General features: G+C 40.6%; 1 protein-coding gene and 1 long non-coding RNA gene across 18 annotated transcripts in view; one reads left to right on the top strand and one right to left on the bottom strand.

Annotated features, from left to right (window-relative positions):
• Window positions 1–96: 96 nt before the first annotated feature.
• Window positions 97–15,890, bottom strand: LOC109548013 (uncharacterized). The gene is made up of 4 exons (XR_002173996.3): window positions 15,550–15,890; window positions 11,027–11,075; window positions 6,574–6,637; window positions 97–357 (listed from the first exon to the last, which is right to left on the bottom strand). It is a non-coding gene; the product is annotated as an uncharacterized lncRNA (long non-coding RNA).
• The window catches only part of DIS3L2 (DIS3 like 3'-5' exoribonuclease 2), a 373,682-nt gene continuing 370,115 nt past the window's right edge, over window positions 15,887–19,453 (top strand). For all 17 annotated transcript variants that reach the window (XR_012332932.1, XR_002173993.3, XR_002173994.3 and 14 more), the window contains exon 1: window positions 15,887–16,024. The gene's annotated coding sequence lies outside the window, so the exon portion shown is untranslated. The remainder of the gene's footprint in view (window positions 16,025–19,453) is intronic.

Raw genomic sequence — 19,453 nt, 5'->3', positions numbered from 1 at the left:
ACATAAAACATCTAACTTTAGACAATTATTATTTCTTGATGAAACCTCCAGGCTAGTGTTATTTACAGAACACACTGCTAGACCCAGTAATTAAAATTTTTGAATTCCTTTATTAAGTTGTTTAGCTACAAGCCTGTCATCAGTTGAGAAAACTTTGTCCAGAAAGCATGATGTTTTAAAATTACTGACGTTTAGCCATCTCTTCCTGGCAGTACTTAGGTAGCAGCTCTCACCATTTACTAAGTCCATACTAACTCATGGCAGTCAGTCCACGTCACAGGAGGATGTGTAACTTTTCACTTTCTCTAGTGCAGTATTCTGTGGGTCGCAGTTGGGAGAGGTGAGCATCCAGCTTCTCTAAAAGAGACATCAAGTCATTAAAGTACAACTTAAAGACAAAGGAGGGCAGAATCCAACCGTTTTACTCCGCTTGAGATTATATCTGATCAATGTCTCTGTAACCAAAACAGCCTGGTCTGGGGACTTGCGGGTTAAGGAGCAAACTCCAGATCTGTGTGAGGAACTGGGCTCCTCTCTGAGCAACTGGGTTTAGATTCTGCCCCTGGAGCCGAAGCCAAGGAGACAGCATTAGTGAAGGGTGACAAACAATCGTATGGACCTGAAATCTCTTCATGGAGTGATGAAGAATACGAGAGGGCTCAGAGTGGCCAATTCACAGAGAACCTGACTGCTCACAGCGGTCCAACTTTGGGTCACAGTGTACATTTGCTCTGCAACACTGACATGCAAGAAATGCTACATTTTTGGGACTTCCCTGGTGGTGCAGTGGTTAAGAATCTGCCTGCCAATGAAGGGGACACAGGTTCGAGCCCTGGTCTGGGAAGATCCCACATGCCGTGGAGCAACTAAGCCTGTGCACCACAACTACTGAGCCTGCGCTCTAGAGCCCACGAGCCACAACTACTGAGCCCGTGCGCCACAACTACTAAGTCTGTGCTCTAGAGCCCATGCTCCACAACAAGAGAAACCACTGCATGAGAAGCCCACGCACCACAATGAAGAGTAGCCCCCACTCGCCACAACTAGAGAAAGCCCACGCGCAGCATCGAAGACCCAACACAGCCAAAAATAAATAAATAAATTATAAAAAAAGAGGGAAGTTAAAAAAAAAAAGAAATGGTACATTTTTCTATTTTTCTAATGTGACTCAATCTTCAGTTATTCTACTGATAGGATGGTCCATTTCATCATTTTTAGGAGTCACTTGTCTGCCCAAGCATCCTGGGGTGAGGGGCATTGGAGTCAGGTTCACGGCAACTCAGAGGGTTTAACTGGGAGAATTTAGTGAGGGGACTATTCACGATAAAGGGATTAATAGGGGATAGTGACGGAGAGCTGGAACATGAAAGAGGGGCCTTTCAATAGTACTTGTAACCAGAGAAAGCAGTCACTGCCAGAACATGGCCGAGCAGGGCAGAGAATGAAGAGAATGGATTTGGGAGGCGAGACAGTAAGTGGAGAACAACCAGCACGAGGACTTACAGGAGTCCTGAAAGCAACCCCCAGCCTGAGGTCACACTGGGGTTTCTGTGCCCCAGTGTAGGGAATTGAGTCTTCCCAGGCAGGAGCTCACTCCCATCTCTGGTCATCCAAGCCTGCTGGCACCACGGGTGGGACCAGGGGGGTTGGTTGTGTGTGAACAGGAAAGGCTGTGCTGCCTTGGGCTGCTGGTGCTTTCCCTGGACACCCTGGCAACATGGAGAGGCAGCCTCTCCCTTCCCTTCTCATCTAAGGACCCCTGTGGGAGTGTTAATCTCCAAGGTGGCAGCAGAGGTGGCAGAAATCAGGCACTAGTATAGGGACTTTGTTTCAGAGGCACTGCTGGGGCTCTCCCTGTGGCTGGAGCTGCAGTTGCACCGTGACCAGGAGAGCCAGGGACCTCGGGCGTTTGGGCTACAGGGCTGGAGGCACCAAAGCTAGTGAGTGAGGCTGAGGATGGGAGTGGAGATGGGTGGGGCCCTGAAGTGGTTAAGTCTTTTGTCCCTGAGGGACTGTCGGGATTTCTGCTTCCCCAGCAGGCAGCTGGAGGAGCTCCAGGAGGACAGATTCAGGGACATATCCAAGCACTACAGGAGGACCTGACATATTAGGGGAGGTTTCACCTACGAATCAACTGGCCTTCCTGCTGGCAAGGCAGGGAGGTCCCAAAGCCAGGGTAATGTGGGCATGAATGTACGTGTGATCTTACTTGTCTGCCAAGCAGGCGAAGCCTATGGCTTTCCCATTACGTTGGTTTTGGTATGGTGAAAAATAATTGATGCTTCTTAGGGAAATAGGAATGGATTCATGAAGTCCATAAACTTACCTCCATAACATTGAAATTGAACAAAACCTGGAGATGTAATTGCCTTTTGAAAATTCACCTTATCTGGCGGAGAGCTTTGAGTTTAGCTAATCACAAGAAACCTCCTTTTTATGATATTGTCCCTATGAAAAACAGAGCTTCTCTCCAAATTTTTTATTGTAAGTCAATGCCTTGGACAAGTTTACATCCCTGGAAAGGATAAATTCACTTGACATTTTGAAAAGTGTTCCAGACGCAAAAAATCTTCTCATTCTTCAGTGACTCTAACACGAAATTATAGAAATATTACAGGCATACACCTCAGAGATACTGTGGGTTTGGTTCCAGAGCACTATAATAAAGTGAATATTGTAATAAAGCTAGTCAAATGAATTTTTTGATTTCCCAGTGCACATAAAAGTTATGTTTATTCTATACTGTATTCTATTAACTGTGCAATAGCATTATTTCTAATAAAATGTATATACCTTAATTTTAAAATAGTTTAATGCTAAAAAATGCTAAGCGTCATCTGAGCCTTCAGTGAGTTATAGTAGTGACATCAAAGATCACTGAACACAGACCCCTATAATACAACAATAATGAAAAAGTTAGTGATATTGTGACACCAAAATGTGGCAGAGAAACACGAAGTTAGCAAATGCTATTGGAAAAATGGTGCCAATAGACTTGCTTGGTGCAGGGTTGCCACAAAACTTTAATTTGTAAAAAATGCAGTATCTGTGAAGCACAATAAAGTGAGGCCTAATAAAGTGAGGTGTGCTTGTATGTACTTTTTAATTTTGACACATTATACTTTAAAAAATTATATTTTTATTCTTTCTGGAATTTATTTGGGTTTGAAGTGAAGAATACAACTATTTTTCCCCAAATGGGTAGCCAGTTGTCTCAATACGATTTATTGAGTTTTGTAGCATAATCATTAAGTTTTTCTCCCACCAGTTTAAACTTTTACTGTTCTCATGCTGAATTCTCATACATACTTATGTAAAGTTTTGGACTCTGTTTTATTGCTTTGCCTGCTTACTCCTGACCATATTGTTTTATTCACTGTGGTTTAAAAATATGTTCTAATATCTAGTAGGGCCTATCAGTCCCAAGATGCTCTTCTTTTTCAGGAAATTCTTTATTCTTCTTCTATATTTATCTTCCAGAAGAACTTTAGAAAAATTTACCCAAGTCCACCAAATATCCTGCTATGATTTTATGGCATTTTCTTGAATTTACATATAAACTTAAGGCAATTTAACATCTTTTCAATATTTAGTTTTCCTATCCAGGGACAAGTTGTGCTTTTCCATTTTCCATAGCTTTAAAGTTTTCTCATATAGGTCTTACACATCTTTATTAAGTTATTCTTGATTTTTTTATAGTTTTTGTGGCCATAACAAATGGGATTTAAAAAACAATGTTTTCTTGCTGTGGATTTTAAAAATTATGTTTTATTATCAGTTATTGCTGACATAAATAAAACTATTAATGTTTACGTGTTAATTTAAAATTTGGACTAATAACTAAATATTCTTATTGTATTAATAGTTTTTCACTATTTTCTTGGTATTTTTTTTGTTGTTTTTTTGGAGGGTTGATATATGGTCATATCTTTTTTTTTAATATTTAAAATTTTATTTTATTTATTTTTTTACACAGCAGGTTCTTATTAGTCATCAATGTTATACACATCAGTGTATATATGTCAATCCCAATCGCCCAATTCATCACACCACCACACCACCACCACCCTGCAATATCTTGACGTATAATGATAATATAGTCTCCTGTTTTCCAATTCTTATTATTGGGTTTAGTGAAGTGATCATTTACAGGAAATATAAAAGTGGCCCCATACAAAATACATTTTAAAAAATAAAAATAAAATACCCTCCTATATGACAATAATAACCCATCAGCAAATACATCTAAAAAGCCCAATAATAATAGCCATATCAAAAATTAAACATAATTTAATGTTATGGGATATGAAGGAACACTGGACTACATGGAGAGTTGTATCACGTGTCCCCATGAGAAGATTTAGTATAATAAAGATGTTAATTCTGCCCTAAGTTCTGCATAAGTTTAACATGATTCCAAACAAAATCTCAGTATCTTTGTGATTGCTGAAAAATTGATTCCAAATTTTCTCAGGAACCATAAATTTATGAAAATAATCAAAAAGTTTTTTAAGAAGAAAAGTCTTAAGGCATAAATGTCCTCCTAGATACAAAAGTGTGTTATAAATTCTAATGAAGGATGTGTTACTGGTAAAGGACTAGATGGGTTGAAAAAAATAGAACAGGGGGTTCTGAGATGGACCAAATTTATAGAGGCAGGTCTCAACTATCTGGATCGGACAAATAGATTTAAAGCAATAATAATAGTGCATTGCTAAAAATTCCCATATATGAACTGGATAAAACAGGCACATATAAAGAAGGCATCTGTTATACCGAACAGCCAGGTAACCATGGATACCTCCTGCTGCTGCCCCGGTGACTCCCTGCTCACCTCGCCAGTCTTACCGGTCACAGCACCTGGCTGTGAAGATGGACCCTTTGGGGCTCCCCCACAGCCAGTTGCAAGAGAAAGATCTAAAGATCTAAAGACTTAGATCCTGGGAGGCCTTTCTGGGGATGTACTGGGTACACGAGGCCATGGGATTTTCAGCTGAGATTTCACTAAGAACCCAGTTCTGGGTGGAGCTAGTCCAGCTCCTCTGATCCAGATAAAGTGTATCTATACTGTGCCTGGAGAGAAGGGAGGTAGGGTGGGCCCTCTGGGGCCTGGCTGCCTACACCTCCAGACATTGGGCTGGTGGGGAGACCTAGCTGGGGGTGGGGGGAAAGCTCTCAGCTTCCTCCAGAGGATGACTGGTATGGAGACAACCTGGTCACCTCACAGGTAGCAGTTCCCTTGTGCAGAAGAAACCAAAGGCAGGAATGGAGGGAGAGACTGGCCTCCAGGCTGCAACTCCCCCAAACGCACCAGCTTCCCTGCCTTGGTCTCTTCCAAGAAGCCCTCCATCTTCCGAAGGTGCCCCTCCCCAGAGTGTGTTTCCTTAGTGTGTTCAGTGACACAGTGAGAACACTTTGTTAAAAAATAAACCCACTGGCAATTCCCTGGCGGTCCAGTGGTTAGGACTCGGGAATTTCACTGCCAGGGCCCGGGTTCAATCCCTGGTTGGGGAGCTAAGATCCTGCAAGCTGAGAGGTACAGCCAGAAAATAAATAAATTAATAAATAAAATAAACCCACGTCTGGATATGGGTATTTTCAGACTAAAAACTTGCTCTTCTCTGCAGACAGATGGCATAGCTGGTAGGGAAGATGTTGACCAGTATTTTCAAACAGAGTTCAGTGACTGTTTTTCTTCAAGAAGAACAAAACTATGACACCTGAATAAGGTGAGTGAGTTCATTGTCTATCTTTTCTCCCCATGGTTGAACACATGCCATCCATAATGTTGAGACAAAAGTGCAAACGTTTTTACAGCATCTGACAAGATAACACTGGTGAATGTGATGTTTGAGGATTTAGTTAAAAATCCTCATGGAAAGTATGAGGCAGTAGAAAGCCCCAGGCTTCCAGCTCATGGCTGTCTGCAGGGCCTGGCCCTGTGGGCAGACCTCCTTGCAGTGGGAGGAGAGAACATGAAAGATTCTAGGTTGGCAGCCACAAAAATTGCCTGATCCAAAGCGGGGGAAACAAGAAGGGGGAACTAAGATGCAGATCTAAGAGGGGTGCTTGAACAGAGCTCTTGAGGACATGAAATCTGGCTTCACAGTGGTATGCACAGCACCCAGACTTCTGCCAGTTACCTTATATATATCCGCTCAATGATGCATGAGATGATTATCTTTATCCTCATTTCACAGATGAGGAAACTGAGACTTGACTAAGTGGTCTGCCCAAGGCCATGGCTGTCGGTGGTGGAGATGGGATTCAAATCTCTCTGAACACTGTACCTGGTTGTCTTCACACAGAGCAGGCACCATGAAAATGTCAATTGGATGGACGGATGGATGGATGATAGATATTGGGATGGAGGAAACTGGTAACAGACAGGGGAACTGGGTGCTGTTGGACAGGGATGGGGGGAGATTTATTCACTGGCTACTCTTTGGTATCTCTTGAATTTTGCACTAGATGAATGTATTACTTTGCAAAATAAATACAGAAAAATAACAAGGGTTTATATCTCCCAAGCAGAATAAAAGGCCGCTTTTGAAAGATTAAGAATCAGCTTACCTTCAGTTTTCATTTTTTTCCAAAATATTCTAATCAGCAAGATGCCCTGGGTGCTGTTCCGTTCCTGTAAATTAAAAATAAATGAGACAGGGACTTCCCTGGTGGCGCAGTGGTTAAGAATCTGCCTGCCAATGCAGGGGACACGGGTTCGATCCCTGGTCCGGGAAGATCCCACATGCCGTGGAGCAGCTAAGCCTGTGCGCCACAACTACTGAGGCTGTGCTCTAGAGCCCGTGAGCCACAACTACTGAGCCCACGTGCTGCAACTGCGGAAGCCCGCGTGCCTACAGCTCATGCTCCACAACAAGAGGAGCCACTGCAATAAGAAGCCTGTGCACCGCAGCAAAGAGTAGCCCCACCCCGCTCGCCGCAACCGGAGAGAGCCCACACACAGCAAAGAGGACCCAACACAGCCAAAAATAAATAAATTAAATAAATAAATTAAAAAAATAAATAAATGAGAAAAAATGGACAGGAAATTGTTTATAGCAAGAATGACAGAAAATGGTTAATATTACACTTTAATAAGAGATTTTACAAGTTACTTGGATTGAAGGTCTTAATAGAGAATTGGATGAAGTCATGAAAAAAATATACTCAGAAGAAAATACATTTATAGCATCCAAGATAAGCCTCTAATAAGTAGAAATTAAATTGTTTATTATAACAAGTATTGGAAATAACCTATGAATCTAACAATATGCTGTAATTCTAGTCAAATAACTAATGGAAAATTCACGTGGGATATTACACATTTATTTAAATTGATGCTATAGAATTGTATTTGTTGACATGTTATGTGAATATTTTCAAGTTTTTGAAGTGAAAGAGTAACAAAACAATGTTAAAGTATATTCTACTGGAGGACTCACTTTTCAATTTCAAAACTTACTACAAAGCTACAGTAATCATGAAAATGTGGCACTGGTATAAAAGTAGACAAATCAATGGAATAGAATTGAGAGTCCAGAAATAAACCCATATATCTACGGTTAATTGATTTTGACAAGGATGCTAAGATCACTAAATGGGAAAAGAATAGTGTTTTGAAGATTGGGACAACTGGCTAACCACATTCAAAAGAGTGAAGTTAGACCCCTACCTCACACCACATACAAAAATTTATTCAAAATGGATCAAAGATCTAAACGTAAGTGCTAAAAGTATAAAACTCTCATAAGAAAACATAGGTATACATCTTCATGACCTTGTATCAGGCAACAGTTTCTTAGATATGATACGTAAAGGACTAGCAACCGAAGGAAAAATAGATAATTTGGACTTCACCAAGCTTAAAACTTTTTTCATCAAAGGACATTATTAAGATAGTGAAAAGACAACACACCAAATGAGAGAAAATATTTGTAAATCATTTTATTTGATAAGAGCCTAGAATCCAGAATACATAAAGAATTCTTACAACCCAGCAATAAAAAGACAAATAACCCAAGTAAAAAAATGAGCAAAGGACGTGAATGGAAATTTCTCCGAAGAAGATATGCATATGGTCAATAAATATCATCACTAGCCATTAGGGAAATGCAAATTAAAACTACAATAAGATGCCACTTTACTAGATACTACTCCACTAGAATGGCTATATTTAAAAAATGGAAAATAACAAATGTTGTCAAAGTTGTGGAGAAATTGGAGCCCTCATACATTGTTGGTGGAAATGTAAAATGGCACTGTTATGATATGACCCAGCACATATGACCAGGCACTTTTACAACTATATATATACCTAAAAGAATTGAAAACATATGTTCATGCAAAAACTTGTACTTGAATGTTCATAGCAGCATTATTCACAATAGCCAAAAAGTGGAAAGAACCCAAAAGACCAGCAACTGATGAACAGATAAACAAAATGTGACATATATGTTATATATATGAATATTATTTAACCATAAAAAGGAATGAATTAGTGACTCACGTTACAACGTGGATGAATCTTGAAAACATTATGCTAAGACAAAGAAGCCAGTCATAAGGGGTCATGTATTGTATGATTCCTTTTATATAAAATGTCCAGAATAGGGAAATCCATAGAAACAGAAAGTAGATTGGTGATTGCCTAGGGCTGGAAGGATGGGAGGGAAATGGGGAGTGCTAATGGTATGGGATTTCTTTATGGTGTGGTGAAAATGTTTTAAAATTTATTGTGGTGATGACTGTACAACATTGTGACTATACTATAAACCACTAAATTGTGTACTTTAAAATGGTGAATTTTATGTTATGTGAATTATACTTCAGTTTAAAAATTTTTTAAAAGTATATTCCAATCCAAATCCAAATGTATGCCTACCTACCCATGTATGTATGTCTGTATGTATATATGTATGTACTACGTATCCAACTACCTACCAATCTACAATCTATCTAACTTTAGGTAGTGGAACTACTCATAAATTTTTAGTTACTTCTTCATGTGAACATTTATAATTTGTATAACAAAGAAAAAAATAAAAGAAAACCCTAAAATAAACATGGAAAATACTAAGATACAATTTGTAAAAGAAGGGATGTAAAAGAGTTGCACAGTATACAACTCTGCAACATAAGAATATGGTACCAGTAATAGAATAAAATGAAAATACATGTGCAAAAGTGGTAAAATTATGTATGAGGCAAAAACTTTAAAACTTTTTTGTATTGTAATCTTTATCTTTACAGGTAGGCAGGAAGTGGACGTATTTGCCTTACAAAATGAATTGAATTTTTGTTTATTTACTTGCTGTTGAAAATGTTAATGACAACAATATCAAGTCTAGGTGCTTTTTTCAAAAAATTCACTCAGTCATTCTACAAATCTTCATTGAATAGGTTTTCTATATTTCTTATGAACCTTCCCTTTTGCTAATCTTTTCCTGTTGTTCTGAATTTTCTTCTTGTGTTGGTTTTATTCAAAATTGTTAATTCCTTTTAATTTTAAAATTTATTTGATTTTAGCTTTGAATCGTATTTCCTAATAACTGAAACATTTTTATGTTTATATAGTCTTTAGATTTTTGTTTCTCTTGTATTTTCTTGGGTATTTAATTTGCTATACTAGCAGTCTGTAAATATTATATTAGTTCATTTTTAATCTGTTTTGCATATTAAGCAGATATTCTCTTATCTAATTAATTTATTTGATTTCATATTTGTTACTGTTCCTTTTAAAATTTGTTATATCTTTAAAAAAAATTTAGGTGTAGATTTAGTTGATAATTTTTCCCTTTTTCTTGTTACCATAAGCATGAAAGATACCAGAGTTCCTTCAATACAGCTTTAACTGTGTACCCGTATCTCTTTTTTGTTTGTCTTTAACATAACATCCCCATATTTGGTGTGGCCTTTCCAACTTAATCGTTCCATCACAGAACTTTCTTCTATTCTTGCCTGGTCATGTGCATATAGGTGATGTATGGGCTTTCTCTCCAATTTTATCATATGGAAGTCTGAGGAAGTATGTGTAAAATCTTTGCTTTGCTATTGTGAATATCTTTATCTTCAAAATTGCAATTAATTTTTGTGAAAGCTTAATGTACATTTGAGAAAGCTCTCTATTTCTCAATTTTCCCTTTTTGGATCAGTTCCTTTAATCACCCTTTTGTAGAAGAGAAACGGAGGCCCCTGAGGTGTAGGGACTTGCTGACAATCCCTCAGTGGGGCTGGGTTAGAGCCTGTGTTTGGGGCCAATGAATGGAGTATTGTGGAGAGTTTATGCCAGCAAGCTCCAACAGCACCCTTCTTTGCTGGTGCCCCATTCTGTGGAAAAGCTAAAGAGCAGGACTGCCTTAGGCCAAACAGATTGTTTTGTTGGCACTTTCCCTGCAGCCTTCCTGCTGCACACAGCATTATACTAGCCTGCTGTCCTTGGGCTTTTCTTTGGCTTTGCCTGAAGAAGGGGTTCTTTCCTAGGATGCTAGCTTCTCATGTAAACAGTCTTCCAGTGGGTCCTGCCACTGGTGTTCAGGGCATGCCCAGATATGCAGGAATCCTGGGATGAACGTAACTTATTCAGTCAAGCTGGGACCTACTATTCTTGCTTTTGTGTAAGCATGATTTATCTGAGCCAGGCTTTTAAATTATTCTATCTCCCTTTTCTTTAAAAAACAAGATTCATAGGTGTGGATTTTGTCTTTTTAATCCAGTCTATGATTCTGTTTTTTAAATAGGAGAATTTAGTCCATTTACACATAATCTTATAATTGTTCTAAATGTGTTACTCTGTATTCTTCTCAGTTAATAAAATTCTTTGTTTTCTCTTTAATATAGGATTTCTATTGGACGCTGTGTTTTTTGATTCATTTAAGTGAGATCAAATGTAACAATTTCCTAGTGTTTTACTATATTTTCATTTATCCAACAAAAAGCAGACTGCACACATTTCTTTATATCTGTTCTAATTCAAAACTGTTCTTTCTTATAAATAGATTCTGAATTATTTTTGTCATTCTCTTACCTTCTTCAAGTCCTCCTAGGTCAAATCCTCTTGGTCTGATTTTGGCATTCTGAAAAGTTAAATATTTAAAAATACAGTTGTCACATTTAACGGCAACTATACGTTATATCATTGTTCTTCAGACTAGGGTATGCATATCTGTGGAGATGGGCTATACAGTGCATAAAATTATCAGTTCTCCCTTCATTGAAATTTTGCTACCCTCCCCTCCAATAAGAGCACGTGTGTGTGCATGTGTGCACACACACACACACACACACACACAGCCCCTAAGGAAGGTGTATACCTGAGTAGCCATAATTCTACTGGGTGATTCTGTTTCCCTTGCTTAGCTGATTGGCTCCAGCAGACCCCTAACCCAATTCATAGGCTGGCCCTGAGCCAATCAATCAGATGTTTTCTCTCTAGAACTCTAGAATGCAGAGACTCAATCAGGGTTGGGCGTTGGAAAAGGAGAAACAGACTCTTCACTGAAATTATTCCCCACCCCCACCCCATACATGAGTCCTTGGAGGAGTACTGATATCTGAAAACAAATATTGAGGTTTGGTTAAGAAGAGAAAGTGCCAAAGAGAACTTTGGTAGGCTACAGAGTCTGCGCCGAGAGGAAGAATAAAAGTTGCTTCTGTCAGTTAGGACCATCATCTACAAGATACTTGGTTATTTTATACTCCTAAGAGTGACTACTGTATAGGATAACTTCTTGTTAAACAATATTAGCAAACACATGTATTTACTATGTGCCAGGCACTGTTCTAGGTGCTTTACATATATTGACTCATTTAAATCTCACAGAAACCTTATGAGATGCTATCATAATCACCCACATTCTATAGGGGAGGAGAACGGAGACCCAGAGAGGTTGAGTAACTTGCCCAAGGTCACACTGTGGGTAACTGGAGGAGTTGGATTTGAACCCAGCAATTTGGTTCCCCACGTCTTAAGTGCTACGCCACATTGCTGCTGTATTGGAGCTGCAATTTGAGAGCGGCTTTTCTGTTATTCTAGCTTCATATGAGGCTGGTATCTGGCAGGAGACAAGGCACAGAAGAAAAGTAAAATTCTGTCCTATAAAGACCTCCCTCTGGAGTAAATTCTCCAACAAAACAAAGTATAAGCATTCTGGATTTGGTGAATTAAATATGATCCTTTGTTTTCTCATTTAAAGTGTAATAATTGTTAGATAACATTTGCAGTTGCTGAGCTATATGTATACTTCAAGTTAAAAACCAGAAAAATATGCAAGATGGAAGATCAGAGAAATAAAAATTAAAATAAGACGATAAGAGAGTATAAAAATTAAGACAAATTTAAAGCTAAGGATGTGGAAATAAAAATTTAGAAAAAATAGCATTGTGAGAGAATTTTCTAAAATTCACATTTAAAGTAGCATATGTGAAATAAAAAAGAAACAAAAGGGCAAAGAACTAGAAAAAAATTTTAAGTTAAACCGAAAACAGTTAAGACTAATATGTTGATGGAATCCTGATACAATAAAGTTTAAAAATATTTAAAAAGATGAAAATCTAAATAAGAGCTGGTAGGTAAAAGAGAAATTAAGGTAAAGGCTAACACCTATGAGGCAAAAAAGTGGGAATATTCTAGAAGGATTTGTTTTTTAAAAGTTAGGATAAAAATAATACTATGAAGATAGAAGGATGAGAGAAATGTAATTTTTAAAACTAAGTTTAAGATTCCTTAGTTGGAAATAGTGGTCTGGGTGGGTCTAGTTGCTGCAGTTGAGGAGGCCAAGAACAATTGATATGGTGTTGATGAGACATATTTTCTGCTCACCCACAGCCCTCTCAGCCCACAGTACTCTGCCTGCACAGGTATGGGCTTTATAATGCACCCAACATCTGATCTAGGGCCTTCCAAAGTCACCCCCCCAGGCCAGCAAGCACTCTTTCACTTGAGTTGTTGGAATTTGTTCAATTCTACCTTAGGTTTTTCTTTAACCTATTTAATAGTCCTTTCATTATGTTGTACTTCCTTTAAGGCAAAATTAGCATGTGAAAGGCAATCAAAACATGTTGTTGAATGAATTTATTTCATCTTATCTCCTTGAAGTTTTTGTGCGGTTTGGTCATTACACTGTTCACACACACACACACATACACTGCCTTTATCACCTTGCTTCATCTTTGAGGTTGTAATACTTCTTACTGAACCCGAGTTGCTTGGTTATCTGCTCTTTTCACCGTAACTGGTGGCAGTGGAATTGGGTGAGGGGAATGACACAGTCTACAGGACTTGTTCTTGGACTGGGCTGTTTAGGGTGAGAGTGTGGTGATGGGGGACAGTGGAGTCAAGGGTGACTCCTGGGTGTCTGGCTTTGTGACTGGGTGGATGTTAGTACCCAGGAAGCTCAAGTTGGAGATGGTGGTGGTTAGGAATCAGCGTTGGTATGGAAAGCTCTGGGGCAACCAAAACTTAGATTTCAGACACAGTTCCTCCTAATGCCAAAATGGAATTCTCCTGGAGGCAGCAGGTGGCTCAATTCCTATAAGAACAGGGCATGGTAACTCCGGTCCTCCACTCATATCTTGGGTTTTGGGGGCATTCCTCAGTCATTAATTGGCATCCGTCATCCAGAGACCAGTCAGACAAAGCACATCACCTGGAAACTTCCATGCCCATACCACCCTTGAAGTACAGAGTTCACCCACAATTCCCCGCAGTTCTCTAAGAATATGCCCTTCATAGAAATGATAAATTTCTATTTCTTGAGGCACCATTGAAATGTCCCAGAAGCCTAGCCAAGGTGAGCCTAATGCATCACCTTGGCCCTTCAGCAGAACACAGTTCTTTAGAATATTTGCTACATTCAAGGCTGCCAGGAGAACGTGGGGTAGGCTTTATCTGTTATACTTCATGTATTTGGGGTTTCCTTTTTCTAGGTTACAAGTTAATTTTGTCCCTTCTGTTCCCAAAACAGTTAACTTTCCTTTACCAAATTGTAATCATTTTCTGGTCCTGCCTTGTTGATGTTACTCCTAGGCCCCTTTGGCTGATATGCCGGGTGTTCTAAACTCTTCAGCCACACATTTTGAATTTCATGGTTCCCTTCCATGGCTGTATGGTCACATCCATTGTGGATGGATTTATTAGGCTCTCAGAGAAGAATAATATTTCTCTTTTGGGGGGAGCTTATTGTAATACTTGTGATAATGGAAATGGACTGGAATTATGGAGATATGCTTGTGGGGCAAGCCTCTCATCCCAACTCACTCCAGCATGTGCCGCGGTTATCCTTTGGCCCATGTGAGGAAGTGTAGGGCCCACTTCACTTAGAGGACACGGGGATATGTCCACCTAGCCCTGCAGTGTTCACACTGGCTGACACTGCACTTTCTGCCAGCAGTCCAATCTCAGTGGGATCTCTCTGTTCAATTTATGTACAAAAATTGTCCTTCCTCTTCTATTCCTGTTTCTAACTATTTTTGGCTTTATCTCCCATTTCTGGCCCTGAAAGCCCAGCTACTATGTTTTCAATCCTTTGTCCTTTTCTTCTTCTGGATCTTCCCATCTCTGGCTCTATCGGGCTCTCTCCCATCCATTGAATTCCTGGACCTCTACCACCCTCTGCTTCCTGTCCTTGCTGAGTTTCTTCCACTCTTTACAGTTTGAATAGACAAGTTTTGCCTACATCACAGTTTTGCTGAGGGTTTGGAAGGGACCTGTGTGAACATTAAAAACCAGAGGCCCATGGGTTCTTTTATTCTTTAGGCAAACATTGACTGAGGCCTTTGAATGTGGCAGGCACTGTAGATGCAAGGTTAAATAACAAATATTTTCCACCTTCAAGGAGATTGGTTATTAGTTGAGGAATCCTGAAATTTGCAAGTACTGTGACAGTGCTTTTGAAAACATTAAGGCATTCAGGAACAATTTAGTGTATCTCTTTCCCTTGTTTCAACAAGGAAAATATGGTGGTAGACTCCTTCACTATACAGATTCAAGCCACTGACAACTTTGACAACCTAATCCTGAATCTTGATTTTTCTATGGTCACCACCGGGCTCTGGATCCCCATGGCATTTTACACTGGTGATCACCTCCTTACTGAAATTCTTCTGCTGTCTCCTCAGCAGCCTTTCAAACAAACATTCTGCCTGCTCTTTGGGTGTTCCTCTTCCTTAGTTCACAGCTACCATATTGATGTTTTCTAGGTTCCATCCTTAACCATTCTCTCCTCTCTACACACTTCCCTGGGCAGGGCGTACAGACCTTTCAGTGGGTTTCTCAGTCGAGCCTACAGTCTTCCCTGGAACACTCTTCCCTACACTTTTAACTTGGTTGAGGTCTCCACCATCAGCTTTTCCCCACCTGAGCCTGGGTAGGCCTCCAGGGCAGGCTCCCCTAGCTCCCTTCACTTGCGCATCCCAATACTATATGCAGGATACTGCCTGCCTGCCCTCCCACCTAGCCTATCCGTTCGGAGGGCAGGACCATGCCTGGGTTGCCCCCCTCAGTATCCCGGGGCCAGCCCTGCACCTAGCCCTGAGCAGGTGCTCACTAACCAGGTGTGGAGAAAATCCAAGGATGAGTAAAACCTTGTCACAGGAGAGGACCGGCGTGGCTACACCCATAAGCTAGAAGTTTGGGGCAGGCGTCGCCGGCTGGGTGAGAGGCGGCCCGGCGGGTCACAGCACTGAGGATTGGGGCTGGGGGCATTCAGGAGCAGGGGCGGGAGGGCTCCCGCCAGCGGCTGGCCCCTGAGCAGGGGACCGGGCAGCAGCAGCCATCGGTTACAGCCAGTCGTCTCCGCGAGGCCAGGCCATAGCAGTTGGGAGTGCCCTCCGCCTGGCCCTGCCCTGCTCCGGCCGCCGCAGCGCAAGTACAACAGACCACCGCCTCCGCCGCGCACTCACCCCGCGCCTCGCTTTTGGCCCCCCCCGGCCACCGTTGCCTCCATAACTCTGCGACCGTGACCCGGAAGAGCATTCTCCTTAGCAACTGCGGGACGGCGGCGGCGCTTGCCTCCCGGGAGACAAGGTGAGGCCTCCCCGTCCCCTCCTCGCGCGCCCCACCTCGATCCCTCCCCAGGAGCGACCCCGGGTCTGGCCTTCGAGGCCTCCGTATCGCTTCGGGGGCACCTGCGCCGGCGGCCCCGGGCGAGTGCCCTCTGCCTCTGGAATCGCTCCCCGGCCCTGGCGTCGCCCCTGCCCGCCCCACGCTCCTAGCCCACCCGGTCTCCCAGGCCCGTCTCCTCTCCCCCGAGCCCCGCCGGCCCTCCCTTGTAGCCTAGTATGGGGTCCTGGGAGGAGAAGCAGAGTTAAACAGGGCCTATTGCTGTAGAGAGAACGCTTCCCGAGGTTCGGGTCACCTGTGGACGCGTTCTTATGGGTCCGGATACAGATGTTTGGGGTTGACAGGGATGGGGCGCCTTAGGATCCTTGAACAGCAGCCACTTTATTGTAATACTTGGTGTTTGCCTGCCGCTTGGCGCTTTACAAACTGGTATACTTTATTTGCTTCGTTGATCGTGGAGATTCATTTAATCCAGCGTTTTGAACTGATCCTTTAACTGGGAATTAGCTTTCCAGTTTTTAGTGCGTTTAGTATTTTGTAAGTTGGATTTTGTGTCTACAGAAGGAGCTCTCCTTGGGACTGAGTAGGTTTGGGAAGAATTTCAAGTGAAATTTGCTACGTTGACGAAGTAGGGGCAGGTGTTGTTAATATCTTTGATTTACATTTGAAAACAGGTTCAACGCAATTCTGTTAAAATCCCAGCAGGCTTTTTTTCCCCCAGAAATTGACAAAGTAAAATTTATATGAAAATACAAGAGACTGAAAACCTCCCTTAACTGAGTTTGAAGAAGTGGGACTAAGGAAACTCTAAGCCTTATTTGAACATTGTTGGATAACTACATTATAATTAATCCAATGACAGTGGAGCTAAAACTGAGACATATGAACAGTTTTCGAAAATGACATTATATGGGACTAAAATATAGGAGTTTATGTATCAAAATCCATTATTCAAAACAGTATAATTTCATTTCAGCTCAATAGGTATTTATTAAGTACTTACAGTGCTCAGCAATTGCTTAGAGACATAGAAGAGCCAGAGAAATTTATACAGGCATCTGAATTGATTTTTTCTGTAAGAGTTGAATAGGGATTTTAGGCTCAATTGCTTTGGGCATCCTCCAAAGACTCATTTGTGAAGATGCACAAACTCTTAAGCAGACATTCTGTGATATTTTATTGCTTTCTTACAGGTTTGGTGCCCATTTATTCACTTACTCAACAAGTATTTGAGTGCTTACTTGGTACTAGGCACTGTGTTTAGCATTGGAAATTAGGGAGAGTGAATTCATGCATGACCCTGTCCTCAGCGGATGCAATCAGATTAATCACATGAATGTAAAACTGCAACTGTGACAAGTATTTGAGTTAGGGAAGTCACAGAAGTGACATTTGAACTGAGATCTGAAGGATGCACAGGAAGGGAAGAGTGATCCAGTCGGAAAAAACAGCAAGGGCAAAAAGACCCTGTGATGGCAGGGCTCATGGAGAGGACTGGGGACTTAGGATACAGATCTGTGTATCTCTCAGGAAGAGTGTAGAAGAATCTAGTGAGAGAGGGGGTTGGAGAGGTGGGCCAGAGGGTGCTGGGCCTTGTAAGCAGTTTGAAGAGTTTATCTTTGGAGTAAAGAGAAACCTCTGTACAGTTTTACTTAGAGACTTAGGCTAGATTGTGGGTGGGGATGACACAGTTAGATTGTGTTTGACTAGCCTGCTTTGTATCTTCTACTATTGCTTAGTGTTTGCATTGTCTTCTCTTTCTTCGTTTTCTCAACATGCTCCTTCAGCTTTATTGCCGTTGAGGGAGACTCCATGTACCATTAGCAACGCACATCTACTTTTTTTTTAATTGGGAAAAAAGGAATTTTAGGGATTAGAATTGGACATTAGAAGTCGAGTTGAAATATTTTTGCATTAGTATGACTGCTAGGAGACTAATTTCTGTGACTCTTTTTAATTGTGGTTAAAAAATACATAGTATAAAATTTACCCTCTTAACCATTTTTTAAGTGTGCAGTTAACTATATTTACATTGTTGTGTAACATCGCTAGGAGTTTTTCATCTTGCGAAACTAAATTCTGTACAACGGCCTATTTCTCCTTCCCACCAACTCCTGGCAACCACCCTTCTACTTTTTATTTTCATGATTTTGACTACTCTAGATATCTCATATAAGTGAAATCATACAAGGTGTGTCCGTCCATTTGTACTTTCATACTCCTTCTCTGCAATATCCTTCCTTCTCCCATCAGTCAATTCAAATCCTACCGATTCTTTAAGGCCCAGTTCCTCTCCCTTGTCTTTCAACTTGAATTAATAGATCCAGAGTGGAAGAGGCCTTAGAAATTATCCTGTCTTATTCTAGGCGAGAAAATAGAGTCCTGTAGAAGTTTCAGTGATTAGCCCAAGGACAGACATCTTAGTGAGTTGGGGCAGAGTTGGGACTAGAGCTCTGGTCTTTCACCTTCTGGGTGGGTGCCTTTACTGCTTCAGTCTGCTTACATGTTGTGATTTTGTGCTTTATTCGTTAGTTAGACCAGAAGTACCACTGAGGCGCAGACACTGATTTCCACATCCCCATTCCAATATGTTGAGGCATATTTGATGCCTAGGAAGTATTAGTTGACTCATTGATTGTCTTTAGGACTTTCATTGCCTAGAAGGTGACTCTGCATAAAATTTTGAACTTCATTGATTCAGATCCTTGATTATATTAATCAAATTTACATTGGTCCTTCTGCAGTTGAATGATTCTTTCACTTTTGCCATCAGAGTTGAGATTCTCACTTTTTCCTGTCTTTATTGCATGTATTTGCCCATGGCATATATACTTGGGTTCCCCTGCACATTTTGATGAGGAAGCCATCAGAAATGAAAAAGAACACATTAAACTTTTTAGGTTAGCTGATTTATTTTGAGGCAAAGGTTTATGTTTATTTGTGAGTTTTATTACTGCTAAATGGTTTTGAAAGAGTCATATTTGTACTACATTTTATAGTGTTCATCTCACAATGCTTACAGACTAGTTGATTTTAGGTATTGGACTGGAAATTATTTTGAGGTGGCTCAGTATTTTAAGTACAAAAAAAGTATAACAAAGTGTTTTCTGGTGTGAGGAAGATTTGTAAATTTTTATTTTCAGTTTCCCCATTTATTCCAGACTTTGATTTTCTGTAATGTTGACCAGCCTTATAGGATCAGCCTTATAGGATACAGTTTTTAGAGTATCCTTTTACTGTAACCTTCAAAAAGTTTTTTGTTTTATCTGGGGAGTTTCTGTGGGAAATGAATTCATTTTCATTCAAGTACTACTAAGCACACGTTCAAATCAAAGTGTGGGCCTGCAATAGTTCTGTAAATCCCTCTGCGGTCCGGCTATTAGTGCCATTATT

The sequence above is a fragment of the Tursiops truncatus genome, chromosome 7, assembly GCF_011762595.2.
Source record: "Tursiops truncatus isolate mTurTru1 chromosome 7, mTurTru1.mat.Y, whole genome shotgun sequence".
NCBI lineage: Eukaryota > Metazoa > Chordata > Mammalia > Artiodactyla > Delphinidae > Tursiops > Tursiops truncatus.
Note: the sequence above shows the minus strand (reverse complement) of the source record. Positions and strands in the feature narration are given on the sequence as shown.